At 33.7% G+C, this 19,532-nt stretch overlaps 1 pseudogene; it reads right to left on the bottom strand.

Annotated features, from left to right (window-relative positions):
- Positions 1-14,834: 14,834 nt before the first annotated feature.
- On the bottom strand, positions 14,835-18,999 carry LOC149022880 (uncharacterized; annotated as a pseudogene).
- Between the last annotated feature and the right edge of the window lie 533 nt (positions 19,000-19,532).

Raw genomic sequence — 19,532 nt, 5'->3', positions numbered from 1 at the left:
CAATCTTTGATCACGTGGCACTGCACGCCTCCCTGAATCGCAATGATTAGGTTCTTGTGGTAATACCACTCGTCTGGTGAGCACGAGGAGTGCTTGACTCACCTCCAAGAGTTGAATCTTTATCTAATTCAATTGATCTTGGAATGTCTCTGGAGGATTATGTCCTCCCTGACCACCATCTACTTCAAGAGGATGTTAGCTTCCCTGGGGAATGTCTGGATTATTCACTCCAGGGATTTGAACACCAAAATCGCGTTGTGCAGCGGCTGCTGCCGATCTAGTCACCATGGCTTTACAAGTCTTTCCCACAGATGGCGCCAAATGATGCGTCCAAAATCTGCTCAGCCCTTAGATCTCCTTGTGATGACCTGCAAAACAAAAGCGTCAGACGTGGCCCGACAGTTGGGGTCGGGAGTCCACCTCCGAAGGCTAAGTCAGTTGATGAACTTAATCACAAACGGCTCTGATAGAAGCACAGAGCTAAGGAATGAAGAACTAGGAAAGGTGATCGGGTAGTCGTTGGATCTTAACAGTTAGATCCGTTGAGCGGTAGAATTCTACTAGTTTGGACTAGTAGAGGACTCCTGAGATAACCTCCAAGTTATCTGATGATTATCCCTTCGATAATGATAAGCTAGGCCGCCAATTTGAGCCTGTCATCATTAGGGTAATTAGCCTAATCCTTAAGTCGGATTAGGGCGTGCTTGTAGCTGATTTAGTTTTCTTCCTCACCAAGCTATCTTCTGGATCCGGTTCGCACGGGAGCGAGTCGATTCCCTCCTTCTCGACCGGGGCCGAGGGTCAAACCGAGAATGAATCTGGTTCGATCATATTTTCTCCATATCAGGTGATATTTCACATGTGAGAAGAGAAAAAAGCTGGAAAAATGAAGGAAATTAATATAAAAAATGAAAAACCTAAGCAAATAATATAAAAAAATTTAAAAATCTAGAGGGGGGGGGGACCATGGCCCCCGGCCCCTTATTGGGCCACCCCTAATAGCACTCACATTTTGCTTTGGACTGATAATTGTTTGTGAGAGCAATTTTCCTTGATTCTCAAGCTTACTTACTGAAGATGCGAGTTGACTGATTTGATTCTTCAAATTTTGAATACTTGCTCTTGTATCCTGTTGGAATTGATGAGAACTAAGAGCTAGGAATTCAATTAATTGTTCAAGAGATTTACCTTGCTTAGGAGCTTGTTGATATTGTTGATCGGACTGCCTAAGCTGATATTGTTGTTGAAAATTATTAGCTCTAGGCCCATAACTCAAATTTGGGTGATCCTTCCATCCTGAATTGTATGTGTTTTAGTATGGATCATATCTTCTTTGTGGTGGACCTAGGTCCACAATATTGGCATGTTCATGAGTCTCATCTTGAAGTGTTGGGCATGCATCTATGGCATGATTTGTTTTGAAGCAAATACCACAAGCCTTCACTTGTTGGATATTTCCTACAACTAATTTTTCCACAAGTGAAGTTAGATTATCTAAACGTTGGTGAATGGAAGAGACACTTACCTCACTAACTTTTCTTGGTGGATCATCCCGTCTAGTCCTAAATTGTTGAGTGTTGGTAGCCATATTAGAGATTAAATTTCTTGCCTCAATAAGGGTTTTGTGTACCAACGCACCTCCACTAGCAGCATCAATCATATTCCTATCCATATTAGATAGCCCTTCATAAAAATATTGAATTATAGTGGTAAGTATTCCCGCCTGTCACGCGGGTGACCCGAGTTCGATTCCCGACAATAGCGCCAAAATTTGATGGGTGTCGAATCCACCAAAGATAATCCTTCTCTCAACTAAATTTCTAATAGCAGTGAGTAGGGTCGAATCCACAGAGATTGGTGAAGATTTATTCCTTGATAAAAATGGGGGGGTTTTGAATCAATAAACTAAATAAAAATAAACGGATGCAGTAATTAACAAGAAATCAGAATAATAAAAGCTTTCAATCAAGATTTAATTTCAATATTGATTCTCTCAATTGACCATTGACATAAAAAAAAAACTTTAATTTCAAGTAGATTGGTTATGGTCATAAAGGATCAGTCCTCTAAAAACCAATCTTTCCCTACTTTATCGACAACCTTCCTCTGTCCTTTGAGTTATTCCCTAATTAATAAACATAACCTTTGGATCTGTCCTTTGAGTTATTCCCTAATTAATAAACATAACCTTTGGATCTGTCCTTTGAGTTATGTTTATTAATCGCATCGCATAAAAAATGAAAGACCCAATCCCTAGTCAGTAAACCCTGAAATGCCTTGTTTATTTAAACTAGAACATACATTCTCATAGCAAACTCTCTGAGCTATTGATTACCCATTCGAGCATGCTATTTGTTAATTATATGAGAATAACAAAAATTATTCTAATTGACTAGGTATTGTATTAACCATCAAACAATAGATCTCTTGTCTAAGGATTAATACAATAACATAATAAACATGGAAAACGCATAAATACCTGAGAATTAAAGAAAACTAATAATCCGAAGTCTCAAAATCGGCGAAAATCAAACTTCCATTAATCTTGATCAAAAAATGAAATTAGCTAGACATGGAAAAGAAAAATAAAGAAATGAAAATAGAAAACATTGTGCCGTTCTTCCTCAGAACTATGGCTTCCTCTTGCTGTCGCTTGTGTTTCTCAATCTCTGAAAATGTGTGTTTCGTTCTTATTGGAGATTTCTGCCAATTCTACATCCTTTCCAATTTTGTCATTTCCATTGTTCGCTTTAGCAATGCAATTCTTCCCAATTCAGTTGTTTCCTTTCTTTCTCCTTACCCATTTGGTTATTTCCATATTCCTCTTTGCCAATGCAATGGTTTCTAATTTAGTCACTTTCCAATAAAGGGGGAAAGCCCTTTTAATTAAAATTACGCGGAAAAAATATTATTGATGAAGACTTGCTGAAAAGAAAATATTACAACTTTTCATGCTTCAAATGAGATCCCAATAATACACACGAGTGTGACTATATGAGTGGAGGGCCAAGCTAGGTTGAGAGCGTCTCCACTACTCATGTGCCTACTCCTTTCCAATCCAACAAAACAGCCTCGAATTTATTATTTTGGGTACAACAGCCTCATAGCTTTTGTTGGTCATAGAACTAGAACATCTAAAAGGGAGAAAGCCCTCTTAATTAAAATTCACGCGGAAAAAATATTATTGATGAGGACTTGCTGAAAAGAAAATATTACAACTTTTCGTGCTTCAAATGAGATCCCAATACTACATGCGAGTGCGACTATATGAGTAGAGGGCCAAGCTAGGTTGAGAGGGTCTCCACTACTCCTGTGCCTACTCCTTTCTAATCCAACAAAACAGCCTCGAATATTTTGGGTACAACAGCCTCATAACTTTTGTTGGTCATAGAACTAGAACATCTAAAAGGGGGAAAACCCCACCATGTCTTGAAAATCCTGTGAGAGAGAGAGAGAGAGGCCCCTTTGCTAAAAGCCCTTTCAAAGTCAAAAGTGGGTTGGTCCTACCCAACCGAAATTGGCTTGGCTAGACCAGTGCCCTACATATGGCAACCAACAACCATAATAGAGAAGAAACAATGATGCAAAAGTACTATAACCAAACCAAATAATTATGCATGACCTAACCAACAAGGGCTGGCTTGTCCATCTACGGGTAGCTTAGTTGGTATTACCAGCACGTCTTATTGAAGAGGTCAAGGGTTACAATTTCATGTATTGTATACAATATTCTCCATCCCCTATTATAAAAAGCAATCAATTTCCCCGTCCAATAAATAAATAAAATAACAAAAGGCTGTTTAGATCAGATTTGAATTGGATTAGAAGGTTCCTTTTCAATCCACCCTATAAAAAAGGCAAAGTCATTGAATGGGGAAAATGGAAATCGAGCTAGAAATTAGAGAAGAAGATTTGTCACTACAATAAAATACTTATGAATCATCATCACCACCTGCAAGACTACAAATTTTGAAAGAAACATTCTCTTGTTTTGCTTCAAATCGGCATTCAAGGCTATCAATCCAATAAACCTGCTGAAACATGAAGTTTCAAAATAAATAGAAATGAACCGAACGATGTTCACCTTTTGTCACAATGTTATTGACAAAACAAAATTCGTGAGTCGCTTCCAACTAGGATTGTAAATGGATCGAATTCAGATCGTATAGTGATAATACCATATCCGCATTCTATTATATTCGGACGCATTCGGCTAACATCCTATCGGTTTTCAAGCAGATTCAGTTGGATTCAAATGAAAATTTATTTTCTTAAGTAGATTTCTTTACATGGGCATGAATACAAATTGAATACAAGTTTTCGACTACTTGTTGACATCTTTACTATTTTATTTGTGAGGCAAGGTTTGAAATTTAAGAATTTAGCAATTTTTGTATTTTTTTTTTTAGTAAAAAGTGTATAGAATAATAATCACAAATCTCAAGTAAAAAATTATTAAAAAAAAAATCCAAATGAGTAACTTAATCAGATAATTTAATCAAACGGATAATAATCGGTAAGAAAGGGGTATACTATATTCGCATCCTATTAGTAATAACACGGATTCGGATACCACTAAACAGATGCAGATGCGAATTCAAAAGTGGATTTCGATTATCCATTTACACCCCTACTTCCAATAACGGTTTTCCCCTTTTTCTTCTTCTTTCAAGTGAAGCTCAAACGAATAACCAAAACAGGGGAAAACAACCCTAAAATCTGCGGGAAACACAAAAAAGACAGAACTACATGGAAAACTAATCAGTTTAAACTCTTCTGCTCGATAATGGGTTTTGAGGCGGTGGTGACCATTTCAAGCGGGGGTGGGGAGGGTGGTCGCCAGCAGCGCTGGGTTTCCGGAGAGGTATGGCAAAAAGAGTAGCGGCTTTAGATTTAGAAACTCAAAAATTCTTAAATGTAGAAGACAAAAATTATATTTACCAATACATTATGAACAAAATGGTTATTTTATTTTCAAACTAGCAGAAAAGTTAATCATAGGAAAAACTTGCAATTTTGCAAAAAATGCAAAGTGAGCGACGTGCAATTTAGCCCACTTAAGTGGACAATCAGGAATTAATGCCTTATAAGAAACTCAAAACTTAAATATATCATTAGAGAGAGTTCAAATCCATGATCTTTTTAGGGATAATAATGGATGCACAACCACGACCAGAGAAGAACACAAGCAAAGCACACAAGAGGGATTTAACGTGGTTCGGCAAAACCATGCCTACGTCCACCAGAGAGAAAAAGGAGTTCTACTATTTCCAGGAAAAACCTCATACACACAAAGTGATACCCTTTGCTTGCCCCCAATCCTTATTTTCAGGATGGGTTCCCTAATCACCTATAGGGATTGATTCCCCAATCTCCTACAGAGATTGATGCCTATAGGTTATCCCACAGAGACTATTTATAAGGAAACCTAAAATCCCAATCCCAATGTAATTACAATTTTACCCTAGTATTAGTAATTGACCCAAACCCTGTTTCAATTACAAATACAACCAAAACCATAATTACATGAACCCACAAAATACAAGACACCCAAACCTAACACTTTTCACCGAGAGGTGTTGGTCATTGCCAACTGAGCAACGCACCTAAGCTCTTTCTTTTTTTTTTTGGTGGTCTATCATCGCCTACATATTCCCCAAGAATGAAGCCTCTCGGCCTAAAACTCAAGCTGTCGATGTCCATGCCAATATAGTTAATAAAAATAAAAATAATAATAATAAGAAATAAAAACACACACACACCCTTCAAATAGGAAGTGAGATTTCAAATTTTCTCAAGACCAAGGATAAAGCCTTACTTTATATTATATAATACTCTCATCCCAATATATAAAATCACATGTTCAAAAAATAAAGAACTATACATTGCAATGAAATTTTTGCTCCATTCAATTACACAAACTACTTAAAGCAAGTAAATTTCAATAATTTTATACTAGTGCATGTAGATTAATTATTTTTGAAAACTCTACCACCTGTACTTGAGCCAGTAGCTTTGGTTGGTACTGTAATATATGGCATCCCGCTTTACCCACCTATAGCAGTGTCTTATGGAATCATCACGATACCCACAGTCCAATCTATCTTTCATGGCATTGAAGATCTCAAAACTACGATGTTTAGTTGCCCAATCTAGCTTGCACCAATAGAGAGTCGTCAGCCAAATATTAGTATCGAAGGCCCAGGTAAATTCCTTGCCATTTGCAATCGTATGGGGACCAAAATCAGTATTTCTGGATTTGCAATGAGCATTCAATATCTGATTTGGACCCAACTGATTTATCAAATGAACATGGTATTTTCCCTGCACAAACAAGACGAATGTGAATGCTAGGATCACGATTAGAGTCAAGCTAACATTCATGGAGCTTTCAGAACTGGTTGACTCTCACTCTTTTCACTCTTTTCACTCTTTTCTTTATAGATCTGAAGGAGAGTATTAATAAATATGTGAAATCTGTTGTGAACTGCTCCAACAAAATAGGGAGTTGAATTGATCTGGTCTGAAGTTGTTGGAGTGCTCGTCTGAAGCTGTCGGAGTCAATATATAGTAGTCTGTTGCAACTGATGGGCTGTTGGAAGATTATTTTCCTTCTTCGTCTTTCAATCTTAACATTCAATTATAAGAGAAAATCTCTCCTCCAGGCATGCCATCATGGATGGCTAAGCTGTGCATTATTGAGCAATGGAACTTCATCTATTATCAGATCACCAAAGACCTACCCGTCTCAGTTCTTACCATACGAACAACCACTATAATTTGAATGCTTTTGAAATTATTCAAAATAAATCTCAAATCCTTTTTAACTTATCTCATACTAGGCTGGTTTAATCCCGTGCCTATACATTATAATAATAGACCCCATTAACACATGCATTAGAATTCCAGGGTTTGAGGGGCCAAATCATTTACATTATTGTATGTATCATGGAGGGAGATGATAGGTTTGCGAGGAAAAGAGAAGAGAAAAAATAGTCTATGTGGACGATTGGTGGCTCTCCCAAGTCCCAGCCTTCCCCACTCTAGGTCTACTCACCTCCCAAAAACCCGGCTCAACCCAATTCAGCCCAGTCCAGCAAAGAGAGAGAGGGATGGTAGATCGGTGTTTAACGACATAATTAGTTGCCGTAAGGAAACTTGAGAGAATACTGGGGGAAATTGTAGGAGATACTACAGTTATTTCTAATACGAATTTGAGATAATTATAATAAAAACCAAGTGTCACAATTTTTATTTTTTAATTGTAGGGAATTATAAGAAAGTAAATTTTAGAGGTAAACCTAAAGGTTTTGTTCAGTTGTTAAAGACCACTGCCTCGTAATAAGAGGTTATGGGTTTGAATATCCTTAAGGCAAAGAGCAAAGCCCGGTATATATAAAATAGTTACCCCCATATTGTAAAGGGTTTGGATCCTCTCTACAGAGTATATCTCCCAAGGAGTGCTCGGGGAGGATTGAGAGTCTGCAACGTGTATTATATCCATCCAAGGGCTAAAATCAAATTTTTATTTTTACCCCGAAATCTGAAATCACAAGATCGGGTTAACTCCAAACCCGATTTGATTCCCATCTTCGTCTTCCTCTTCCTCCCTCCTCGTCCAAATCATAGATTTGGTTTCCATCTTCGCCTTAGGTGAAATCAAAGATTCTTGCACTTAGGAGACGAAGAGGTTGAACTCTTTTGCCCTCTTCCATGTCCAAAATAGCAAAGAAAATGAAAGAAGGTGAAAAAGTAGGTCTGAGTTGTGTTGATTCCTTCTATGTTGCTGCTGATAAGTACTCGTGTGGGTCTTATTGGCTTCCCTTTCTTCATGTATCTCTAGAACTACTGCCACTTTCAACTCCTACCCATTTCAAAACCACCTTCTCAACATATAAAGACAAAGTGGTCTACGGGTAGGAAAGGAAAAAAAAAATCCTTTGTTGTGCACAGTAGTGCAATTTTATACCAACTAGAAGGCTGTGGTTGAAGTTTTGATTTTAAATTAAAAAAATAAAAAACAAAAATAAATAAATAAATAAACAAACAAACAAACAAACAAACAAACAAACAAACAAACAAACAAACAAACTTCAATAGTCATTTAGTTTTTTTTTTCTTTTTCCTTAGCCACTTATTAGGCATATTAGTGCAATGTTGTGCTCAGCAGAGAGAGATACACAATAGATGATGTTTTCCTAGGTGGAAAAATGGTTTAAATTTTACTTTTCATTTGATACTAAACATTTTTTTAATTTAGGATGATTTTTTTTGGGTAAATAATTCGGAGCTTTTTCAATATGCTTGCAAACCACCTCTATAGGTATATTTATAGTTTTTTTTTTTGTGTGTTTTTTTTTCAATGGCAAGATTTTTCTCACCAATTTACCAACAATTCAAAAAAAATCTTCTGAGGGGTGGCTCGGACATTTAGTTGCTAAAAGACCAACACTTTTATCCTTATTATATAAAAGTTCCTCTGAGGATGTAGTCAAGGTGTGCGTAAGCTGGCTCTGATGAACTTCAGATCTCCAAAAAAAAATAATTAACTAATTCATTATAGTCTGTCATTCTCTCCTTTAATTTCTCATGTTTGAATGAAAAGGACTAAAAAGAAAAAGAGAGAGAACTCGAGAAATGTTACTATATAAAATTACAATAAATCAATTATTTAAATATCACTTTTAATAATTTTAAGAATTAACACGATAAATAATGAGAACATGAACAAATGAATGTATGTTTTCTTACAAAGATTTTAGTAATTTATGAAGCGATAATTAAGATGGAAACATGGAAAAGAAAATGAAACTTTAAGGAAGGATATTAATATTATTGGTAGGGTAAAATCCATATCACTATTATATAAAAGCATATATACCACTTTCGTGGCAAATCTTTTCCTTGACAATCCATCCTTTATTTTTATTCAAATCTCATATTGCATGTATTAGTTTTCTGTTATAAATAATATATATTATGGATGTCCATTACCTCCAAAGAGACCATACTAAAATATGTAATTTCCAAATGAAGATCTCAATTATCTCAGCATACAATCTTGACTATTCACATACCCATATATAACTGAAGATCTTAGCAATCATCATTCTATATCATGATCATCTTATTGTATGCGAAAATCATATATTGTATTTCTTTGCATACTCTAATATTTCTATATCAGAGAATATGATAATTCCATTATAAATGTATAATGAATAACTCAATAGAAATGTTGAACTCATCTTGTCATAATTTTCTTATTTGTATTTAATATATCTTCTCTATTTTATGACACGTTATTAGCACAACTCCGCTCAAAGTATTGCATTTTGAGAAAAAAGACGACAGACTATGTATCATTATGTTTTCTATTTCAATATGAAAATAATGATCGACCTCCTCGTGTTTTTGTAAACAATGGAGTATGTTTTATCTGTCTTGTAAGGTAAGTGCATCATGATTAAGGTATGTGATTTATTGAATTTAATAGTCAAACATATTGTAAGATATTAGGTTGTTTTAGGGCCTGTTTGGTTACATGAGTCTAGAGATTTCAAATATCTAGAGATTTCAAATCTATGGAGTTATAATTTATAAAATTAAATGTTTGGTTGTGGAATGAAATCTATGGATTCATCCTAAAAAATTATTTGATTGATGTGATTTTTGTGAACATGCAAATGTATAGCTTTTTTGAAATCTCTGGCACCCCTTACCCATAAATCTACAGATCCACGTTTTTAGTGTAAAAAGGTGAATCTCTAGATTTCATGAATCTAGAGATTTTTACAACCAAACAGGTATAATTCTCAGATTCATGAATCCAGAGATTTGAAATCTCTAGATTCATGAAACCAAACAGGCCCTTAACAATTGTGGTTTGTCATTAACTAATATCAATATAATGGTTTTATTTATTGTATATAATGTTTGCTAGTTTTACACCACAAATATTATTAAATACATTTGAAGTTGTTGATGGGTGTCGAATCCACCAAAGATAATCCTTCTCTCAGCTGAATATGTAATAGCTGTGAGTAGGGTCGAATCCACAGAGATTGGTGAAGATTTATTCCTTGACAAAAATGGGGGGAGGTTTTGAATCAATAAACTAAATAAAAATAAACGGATGCAGTAATTAACAAGAAAATCAGAATAATAAAAGCTTTCAATCAAGATTTAATTTCAGTATTGATTATCTCAATTGATCATTGACTTAAAAACAAAAACTTTAATTTCAGGTAGATTGGTTATGGTCATTGAGGATCAGTCTTCTAACAACCAATCTTTCCCTACTTTATCGACAACCTTCGGATCTGTCCTTTGAGTTATGTCTATTAATCGTAAAAAAAATTAAATACCCAATCCCTAGTCAGTAAACCTAGAAAAGCCTTATTTATTTAAATTAGGACATACATTCTCATAGCAAACTCACTAGGGCATTGATTACCCATTCGAGCATGCTATCTGTCACTTATATAAGAATAATAAAAGTTATTCTAATTGACTAGGTATTGTATTAACCATCAAATAAAAGATCTATTGGCTAAGATTAATACAATAACATAATAAACATGGAAAACGCATAAATACCTGAGAATTAAAGAAAACTAATAATCCGAAGTCTCACAATTGGCGAAAATCAAACTTTCATCAATCTTGATCGAAAGATGAAATTAGCTAGATATGGAAAAGAAAAATAAAGAAATGAAAATAGAAAACATTGTGACGTTCTTCCTCAGAACTGTCGCTTGTGTTTCTCAATCTCTGAAAATGCGTTCCTTCTTATGGGAGATTCCTGCCAATTCTACATCCTTTCCAATTTTGTCATTTCCATTGTTCGCTTTAGCAATGCGATTCTTCCCAATTCAGTTGTTTCCTTTCTTTCTCCTTGCCCATTTGAATATTTTCACCTTCCTCTTTGCCAATGCAATGGTTTCTAATTTAGTCATTTTTCAATTAAGCTTCTTCCTTAGATTCTGATCGCAAGAGAGAACAAAATATTTGCTTGTTGAATTATGACATTTCACGAAAATCCTTCTGATTTAGACAAAATCAAATCTCTAGCTTTGGACATAATTAAATCATGCCCAAATTAAGATGGATCCATCTTAATTTGGGCATGATTCTTTGATTTGATTTAAATGTGGCAATATGGTTGTAACTAATTCTTTTTATGGATTTGATATCCAAATGCTATAATCTGTCCATATCAAATAAAACAACCAATTAGTCTCTTTAAAATACAAAGGATTTAATATAATATTAATGCAATTAAGTGACCTATCAAATTCCCCCACACTTAAACCGTTGCTTGTCCTCAAGCATTATTTTAAAAGTCTTATCTTCTATGATTTCAGAAATTGATTGAAGTTCAACTAAGACTCAACAATTTCAACCAAATCAATCACAGAAGGATAATTTATCATATGCTTGTAAAGAAATTACACCTCCACCACTAAGCATTGAATTAAACACATACATCCAAAGGTCCTTAATAAGTTGTAATGAGGATTTAGGTAGAGTATGGAAAAACAAAAAAAACTAGGGTAAAATGAAACCAAAGGAATGAGTTAAATCACAATAATATGTCATAATCAATTTTTATCAGGTTCTCACAAACTTATGGAAACCACAAAGCAAAAAGGCAAAACAGTATACACTGGAAAAATAAAGTATTTAGTTCAATAATTTTATTTCCCAAGCAACTAATTCTTCTTCTTCTTCTTCCTTTTTTTTTTTTTCTTTTTTTTTTTTTTTTTGAGCAACTGATTCTTTTCATTCCCCCCCCCCTCTAAATGCAACCACACCAGTTTTGTTTTCTTTCTTTCTTTTTTTATTTTTTATTTTTTATTTATTATTTATTTTTATGCACTTTAAGTAGAAGATGCATTAAGTTTGACTATACTTTCCTTTCCTTCTCACTATTAATTGATATTTCATATCAGTAACTCAACCATCGTTCGATTTGGGTTTAATAGAATGAAAGAACAAAACAGATTAATGAGGTTTATACAGTAGTATATTATCAAAAGAAAAGGTCAAGGCTCAAAATGGGCTCCTAAAGGTAATAATCAAGGATAGACTATCAAAAGAAAGCTAAAAAGCGGTGAATCCTAGGTGCCTTTGTCATTTGTATGCATTTAATCCAATTATGTGGTTTCAGCATGCAAAACTAAACAACTTCTAGAAGTATCCAACCATAAAAGATCATCACTCAATCAAGAAAATCAGAGCAAAACTAATGATATATGTTCTTAGGCTCAAAATCTCACAAAAATTGTTTGTGTATATGAATCTTTAGCATCTTTTCCTCTAAATCAGAAATTAAAACAATCTTTCATTAGCATGTGATTTCAAAGAATTTAATTGATCATGATTCATCAAAATTGAATTCAACCTGTAAATATTAATCATGCATTCCATTGAATTCATAGAAAATGAAATATTATTAAAAAGAATTTCAGAAAATTTTACCCACAAAAAATATAAATATGATCCCCTCCCCCAAACTTAAATTTAACAATGTCCACAGTGTCATAGAAATAAGAGAATCTAGGAATACTCCCCTCATATATATAACAGTGGACTGAAGCTGAGCAATCAAGTGGTAGGCGTAGAGTTAAAAAAAATTGGTTGTCAGAAAATAAGAGAAAAAAAAATTAAGATTTCTAACAATAAAAAAAAGGGTTAATTACTATTGGCCCCTTGTACTTTGATTTTATTACTACTGTATCCCCTGTACTTTTCAAAATTACTAATCCAACCTTTAACTTTGTCTACAATTACTATTGCCCCCCTACCGTTAAGTTCTGTTAGTTTACTGATGATGTGGCATCATCTTTATATTTTCTCAAAAATCCCAAAATACCCTTATATTTATCTCTTTACTTATTTACCCTTTTGTCACTATAATCCGTTTTATTCTAAAAATAAAAAATAAAAACCAAATAAAGAAATAATGATTGAATAAAACTCAAATAGAAACCGAAGAGAAGGAAAATCAAATTCAACTCAAATTGGAAACTGAATATCACCTAAAATATTTTCAAAATAAATGAAGTTTAGTGAATGTGGGAAACCAAATTGGATTTGGATTTTGCTCATTTCTTTAATTCAAAATAAATGAAGTTTAGTGAAGTTGGGAAACCAAATCGGATTTAGATTTTCTTTAATTCAAAATAAATAAAGCTTAGTGAAGGCGATAAACCAAATCGGCATAAATGAATTCAAAATAAATGAAGTTTAGTGAAGGTGGGAAACCAAATCGGATTTGGATTTTTCCCATTTCATTAATTCAAAATAAATGAAGTTTAGGGTAAAATTGACATTTAATCTGGTTTCTATAAATGGGGTAGCATCGTCTTTTGATTTCTTAATTTTAATGAAGGGTAAATTAGACATTACATATCAAACTTAACGGCTACTTAACACCGTTATAAGGGAGGGGGGGCAACAGTAATTTCGTAAAGAACAGGGTTTTATTAATAATAAAATCAAACTACAAGGGGGCAACAATAATTATCCCTAAATAATAATAATAATAATAATAATAATAATAATAATAATAATAATAATAATAATAATAATAATAATAATAATAATAATAATAATAATAATAATAATAATAATAATAATAATAATAATAATAATAATAATAATAATAAAAACAACAAGTAATTAGTGAAATCAATAGAAAAGGAAGAAAATAATTGAAGTAAAGAAAATTGGGTTGCCTCCCATTAGCTTCTTCATTTAACGTCTTTGGCTAGACCTGGTGCCTTTTCATTCCTTGTATTCTGGAATACCAAGCTCAATCTCAACATTATGCACTTAAAAACCTTCATAAAAAGGTTTTAACCGATGATCATTAACTTTAAAATTTTTATTAGTCTCAAAACTTTGGATTTCAACTGCACCATGAGAGAAGACATTAGTAATGACAAAAGGTCCCAACCATCTAGAACGTAGTTTTCCTAGAAACAATTTCAATCTAGATTGGTAGAGCAAAACTTTTTGACCAATTGTAAAATTCTTACCTCGCAATTGCTGATCATGGAAAGCCTTTGTTTTATCTTTGTAAATCCTTGAACTCTCATAGGCTTTGTTGCGAATTTCTTCCAACTCTTGTAACTGAAACTTTCGCTGTTCTCCAACATTGTCCATTTCCATATTGCAATGTTTTGCAGCCCAAAATGCCTTATGCTCCATCTCGACAGGAAGATGACAAGCTTTCCCAAACACTAAAGGTAAGGAGACATACCTATAAGTGTTTTGTAGGCTGTCCGATAGGCCCACAATGCATCATTAAGTCTTAAACTCCAATCTTTTCGATTTGGATTTACCGTTTTCTCAAGAATGGACTTGACTTCTAGGTTAGACACCTCAGCTTGCCCACTTGTTTGTGGATGGTATGCAGTGGAAACACGATGAGTGATATTATAGTTGCGAAACAATGCTTCAATCACTTTATTGCATAAATGAGTGCCTCTATCACTAATCATTGCCTTGGGTGTACCAAATCTAACAAAAATCTGTAACTTGACAAAATCCACAACCACTTTAGAATCATTAGTTCGTGTAGCTTTAGCCTCCACCCATTTAGAAACATAATCCACAACAAGAATTATATAAAATTACCAAAAGAATTAGGAAAATGACCCATGAAATCTATACCCCAGACATCAAAAATTTCACAAATAAGTATAGGGATAAGGGGTAATTGATCTCTATGTCCGAAGTTCCCAGTTAATTTTTTTGACAACGCTCACATGATTTACAAAACCTATATGCATCATGAAACAAAGTTGGCCAATATAACCCACATTCTAGAACTTTTCGAGCAGTTCTTTTTGGACCAAAATGTCCACCAAAAGCATATGAATGACAGAATTGTAAGATGATGATATTTCTTGTTGATGGACATATTTACGAATAATTAAATCCGAACAATGCTTCCAAAGATAAAGATCGTCCCACACATAATATTTGGCATCACTTTTTATTTTATCTTTTTGAGCTCTAGATAAATCCTTAGGTAGAGTTTTAGTAACTAAATAGTTAACTATATCTGCATACCAAGGAACCTCATTAAGGAAAAAGAGATGCTCATCTAGGAAATTGTCTTGTAGTGGAGATGAGTCTTCACTTGAAATCAATCTACTCAAGTGGTCGGCAACTAAATTTTCTGCACCTTTCTTGTCACGTATTTCCAAGTCAAATTCTTGTAACAAGAGTATCCAACGGATCAACCTCAGTTTTGCTTCTCTCTTTGAAAACAAATATTTCAAAGCTGCATGATCAGAGTAAATAACAATTTTAGTACCCAATAAATAAGAACGGAATTTTTCTAAAGAAAATGCAATAGCTAAAAGTTCTTTTTCCGTTGTTGAATAATTGCATTGTGCACTGTCAAGAGTTCTTGAAGCATAATAAATGACGTGAGACTCTTCCAAATTTTTGTCCAAGAACTGCTCCTATTGCATAGTTACTTGCGTCGCAAATGATTTAAAAGGGTGGTTCCAATCTGGTGATTTGATGATGGGGGCTGAAGTCAACTTGTCTTTTAAAATGTCAAAAGCTTCTTTGCACGCTTTATCAAAGTCAAGTGATACATCCTTTTGCAATAGTCTGCACAAAGGCTTTGTGATTTTGGAGAAGTCCTTGATAAAGCAAAGATAAAATCCTGCATGCCCCAAAAAGGAACGAATCTCCCGTACAGTTACAGGATAGGGCAATGATTTTATAATATCAATTTTTGACTTATCAACCTTTATACCTTTTGCAGAAACGATATGTCCAAGAATAACTCCTTGATCTACCATAAAGTGACATTTTTCATAATTCAAACCAAGATTAGCTTCTATACATATCTGCAGCACTTTTGTTAGATTAGTTAGACATATATCAAAAGAATCACCATAGACTGTAAAATCATCCATAAACACTTTTATGATATTCTTAACATACTAAGAAAAAATACTAACCATACATCTCTAGAATGTAGCAAGCGCATATATGTTGAGGGACTTAAACCTTTTATGTCCGCTATGGTCCATCCCATAGCCTCCTTATATTCCCAAAGCACTCTAAGCAATCTCTCTTCTTTTAATGCATTCAGCTTACTTGAAATAATTATGGGGAGACTTTGATTATCACCCAAGAATGCGTGTTTTAAACGATCTGGCAATGTTTTGAATTCCAACTTGGGGGCCTGCACAATAGAGGGTAAAAGTTTTGTGTTAGAAATAGGAAGATTAGCAAAAGGAACATCAACCCTCATAGGTCTAAGTGACTCTAATTCAAAAATAGTATCTTGCAATTCATCATCTATTGCAAACTCTTCTTTTGCAAGCTGCACTTCTTCAAGAGTTAAAACATTACTAAGTGCAATTTTTAACTTGTCTTCATCACAAAAATTAAATGTTTTTTGAGCTAGAGTATCAATGGCATCAAAAGCATAAATAGCATATACATCATTAGGATATCTCATGGAAGCATAGATATTAAATTTAATGATCTCGCCATCAAACTCCATTGTTAATGTTCCATCATGCACATCGATTTTAGTTCTGGCAGGTTTCAAGGGTCTCCCCAATAAAATCAAACTTGATTTAGAAGAATAGTCTTCTTCCATATCAAGTACATAAAAATCTGCAGGAAAAACTAATCCATTTACTTGAACTAAAACATCTTCTAACACTCCTTCAGGATAAACATTTGATCTATCAGTCAATTGAATTATTACGCTAGTATTTTTCAAAGGTCCAACATTCAAAAATTTATAAACTGATAAAGGCATAACATTAATAGAAGCACCCAAATCATACATAGCCTTTTCAACTTTCACATTACCTATTTTACAAGGAATCACAAACATACATGGATCTTTGCACTTTGAAGGTAATTTCTTTTGTAAGACAGCTTAGACATTCTCCCCCACACTTATTTTCTCATTGCTGCAATTTTCTTTTATTAGTACATAATTCCTTAAGAAATTTCGCATACCGAGGAATTTTTTTTGATAGCATCAATTAAAGTAATATTTACCTCAACTTTGTGAAATGTTTCAAGAATTTCTTTTTCCTCTTCAAGTTTTTTTATTGAGAAAGTCTTCTTGGAAAAGGAGGGGGTGTTACCTTTGGGCTTACATGTTGTACAGGAGGTGTTACTTCTTTTTCTTTCTCCTCTTTAAATTTGAATGACGAGGAATGGGTCCTTCTAACTCTTTGCTACTTCTCAATGTCATGGCACTAAAGGGCAGAACCAAGATTCAATAGTGGGGGGGGGGCGGCGAATAATAAAAGTTTAGATTGGAGAAGCACACCTACATATATTTTGTGGGGCCCACATATATTTAACAAAAATAGATAAATTATTAATAATGGTATTTTTTTTAACAAGACATAGGTAAATTAAAGCATCAGTTAAAAAAAATATACACGTGACTTTAACCCTAAATAATTTGCAAACAAAAAAAAAATTTTAAGTAAGAGATGCAAACCAATGGTAGTTAGTTACATTACAATTATAGACATTTTATTTACAATATAAAATAAAATAATAAAAATTGCAAAAGAAATACAAAAACAAAGAATATAAAATCAAATAAAGAATAACATAAAAATAAGTAAAAGAGAAAAATAAATAAATTGAAAAAGAGAAAGAGACCCTAATTGTGCAGAAGATTTTTTTCCCAAGTTTTCCTTAATCTGCACTTATAGAATAAATAAAAATAAAGAAACTGAAGAGAATAAATAGGAAAAAAAGAGGAGGATGAGAGAATAAATAGGGATTGAGGAGTTAATTTCCATTAGAAATGACATTTTGAATATTTAATAATATCTTTTTTTCAAAAATTTTCCTTAACCCACATTTATAGAAGGAGAATCTATAGGAAGAAAAGATGTGATAGAGAAGAGAGGGGAGAATTAATCGGAATTGAAGAGTTAGTTTCCATTAGAAATGGCATTTTGAATATTTAATAATAATTTTTTTTCAAAATTTTCCCTTAACCCACATTTATAGAAGGAGATTAAATAGGAAGAAAAGATGTGAGAGAGAAGAGAGGGGATAGGGATTGAGGATTTATTTTTTAAATAGGGATGACATTTATACCCATTATTTTACCTTTAAATTTTGTTTTCAAATTTGGGGGGGGGGGCAAATGGTGATATTTCACATGTGAGAAGAGAAAAAAGATGGAAAAATGAAGGAAATTAATATAAAAAATGAAAAACCTAAGCAAATAATAAAAAAATTTAAAAATCCGGGGGGGGGGCATGGCCTCCGGCCCCTTAGTGGGTCCACCCCTAATGGCACTCACATTTTGCATTGGATTGATAATTGTTTGTGAGAGCAATTTTCCTTGATTCTCAAGCTTACTTACTGAAGATGCGGGTTGATTGATTTGATTCTTCAAATTTTGAATACTTGCTCTTGTATCCTATTGGAATTGATGAAAACTAAGAGCAAAGGATTCAATTAATTGTTCAAGAGACTTACCTTGTTTAGGAGCTTATTGATATTGTTGATCGGACTGCCTAAGCTGATATTGTTGTTGAAAATTATTAGCTCTAAGCCCATAACTCAAATTTGGGTGATCCTTCCATCCTGAATTGTATGTGTTTGAGTGTGGATCATATCTTCTTTGTGGTGGACCTAGGAATCCTCCACAATATTGGCATGTTCATGAATCTCATCTTGAAGTGCTAGGCATGCATCTGTGGCATGATTTGTTTTGAAGCAAATACCACAAACCTTCACTTGTTGAATATTTCCTACAACTAATTTTTCCACAAGTGAAATTAGAATATCTAAACGTTGGTCAATGGAAGAGACACTTACCTCACTAACTTTTCTTGGTGGATCATCCCATCTAGTCCCAAATTGTTGAGTGTTGGCAGCCATATTAGAGATTAAGTTTCTTGCCTCAGTAGGGGTTTTATGTACCAACGCACCACCACTAGCAACATCAATCATATTCCTATCCATATTAGATAGCCCTTCATAAAAATATTGAATTATAGTGGTAAGTACTCCCGCTTGTCATGCGGGTGACCCGGGTTTGATCCCTGGCAACGGCGCCAAAATTTGATGGGTGTCAAATCCACCAAAGATAATCATTTCTCAAATGAATTTGTAATAACACTGAGTAGGGTCGATTACACAAAGATTGGTGAAGATTTATTCCTTGATAAAAATGGGGGGGGGGGTTTGAATCAATAAACTAAATAAATATAAACGGATGCAATAATTAACAAGAAAATCAGAATAATAAAAGCTTTCAATCAGATTTTAATTTCAGTATTAATTCTCACAATTGATCATTGACTTAAAAACAAAAACATTAATTTCAAGTAGATTGGTTATGGTCATTGAGGATCAGTCCTCTAACAACCAATCTTTCCCTATTTTATCAACAACCTTCGGATCTGTCCTTTAAGTTATTCCCTAATTAATAAACATAACCTTCAGATCTGTCCTTTGAGTTATGTCAATTAATTGCATAAAAAATGAAATACCCA

Source organism: Hakea prostrata, chromosome 3 (assembly GCF_041222555.1).
Source record: "Hakea prostrata isolate BN-2017 chromosome 3, UWA_Hpros_2, whole genome shotgun sequence".
Taxonomy (NCBI): domain Eukaryota; kingdom Viridiplantae; phylum Streptophyta; class Magnoliopsida; order Proteales; family Proteaceae; genus Hakea; species Hakea prostrata.
This window is presented reverse-complemented; position numbering and strand designations above follow the sequence as displayed.